At 41.1% G+C, this 1,330-nt stretch overlaps 1 non-coding gene across 1 annotated transcript; it reads left to right on the forward strand.

The window, feature by feature from the left end:
- The first annotated feature begins 677 nt into the window (after positions 1–677).
- On the forward strand, positions 678–779 carry LOC128773181 (U6 spliceosomal RNA). The gene has a single exon (XR_008417458.1). It is a non-coding gene; the product is annotated as a U6 spliceosomal RNA (small nuclear RNA).
- Positions 780–1,330: the final 551 nt, after the last annotated feature.

Raw genomic sequence — 1,330 nt, forward strand, 5'->3', positions numbered from 1 at the left:
CATTCCATAAATCACCAAAGGTACGGGGTGTTGATGCCCATGTCAGTGGAGGTTTGCCCATGTCAACGGAAGTGAACATCCTGGAACATGTTTGCGATCTGGCTTGTCTTATATGTTATCAGGTGTTCGGGTCCTAGGACAAAATTCTGAGCATGATTAACTTTTCTGCTTTCTCCTTGAAGTGGGAACATAGCTTCTTTGGCTTTTTCAGAAATGGGGCCTAGCAGAAAAATAGCCCAGACAGAGCCTGCCTAAAATGGAGTCCTCCCTTAGCTTCTCTATCTCAAATTCAAAGACCTCATGGATTTGGGGCAAATGAATGCCCGTTAGCCAACCAGGGACAGTAATTTTGCCTAGTCGGGATAGAACGTTGGGTCTTTGTCTCTCAAAAGACTGAGTAATTGTCAATACAGATCTGGGGCACAGAAATGTCAGTTAGAGGTTCTTGATATGCAGTGCTTATCCAAAGTGGAGGAGCAAAAATAAACTCTCCAGCAATTTAATTAGTCAGAGTTTTCCAGATAATTGAATGTTTATGCAGAGAAAGGAGAAGAAATTAAAATTTAAAGTGTTTTGGAGACAGAGAACTTTGACCGTTGAGTCACCCAAAATGCCAATGTAACATTGTTTTACAGTATTTCAAAGTTCTCTTTTATTAAATAAAAGTGCCATATTGGGCTTGCTTTGGCAGTGCGTGTACTAAATTTGGACCAGTATACAGATTAGCACGACCTTTGTGTAAGGATGATATGCAAATTCATGAAGTTTTTTTTTTTTTTCACTCTCAGCCAGAAGTACAACATGTATGTGCAAAAGCTAAAATGGCTTAACATTATGTTACACTTTATACTAAAAATGTATTACTGTGAATGGTCTATAATTAAGCCCAATGAGACATCTAGGGAGTCCATACATGCATCCGTGAGCAGATGCAGTTTACTTATTTATAGAATGTTTCTTTTTGAAAAACTAGTGGTGGACACATTTGGATCCCATTTATACAGTTACAAAAATAAAGATTCGATTACGGCCACTCTTCCCCAAAAAGTGCCATAGTCACTCATGCTGTGGCTAATAGGAAGGGTAGAAGTTGACTTTTCCCCGTGTTTAAAGGTAAACTGAGGCCTAGTCAACAACCTAAGTTTATCGGAGCCAAACTTGATTCCCATGGGCCGGCCCCAAACCGAGGTGGTAGGAAGCGCCTTGCTGACAGAAGCTTCGGGAAGCTGCTTGTGAAGAGAAGAGGCAGAAGCCCAGCAGGAAAATATTTAGTTTGGCTAGAGCGTCAGCATCTGCCTTATTTGGAAAAGCCAGGCTGGCTGCTTGCGGT

This window comes from Panthera pardus, unplaced genomic scaffold (assembly GCF_024362965.1).
Source record: "Panthera pardus isolate Hobbes unplaced genomic scaffold, ASM2436296v1 HiC_scaffold_24, whole genome shotgun sequence".
Lineage (NCBI taxonomy): Eukaryota > Metazoa > Chordata > Mammalia > Carnivora > Felidae > Panthera > Panthera pardus.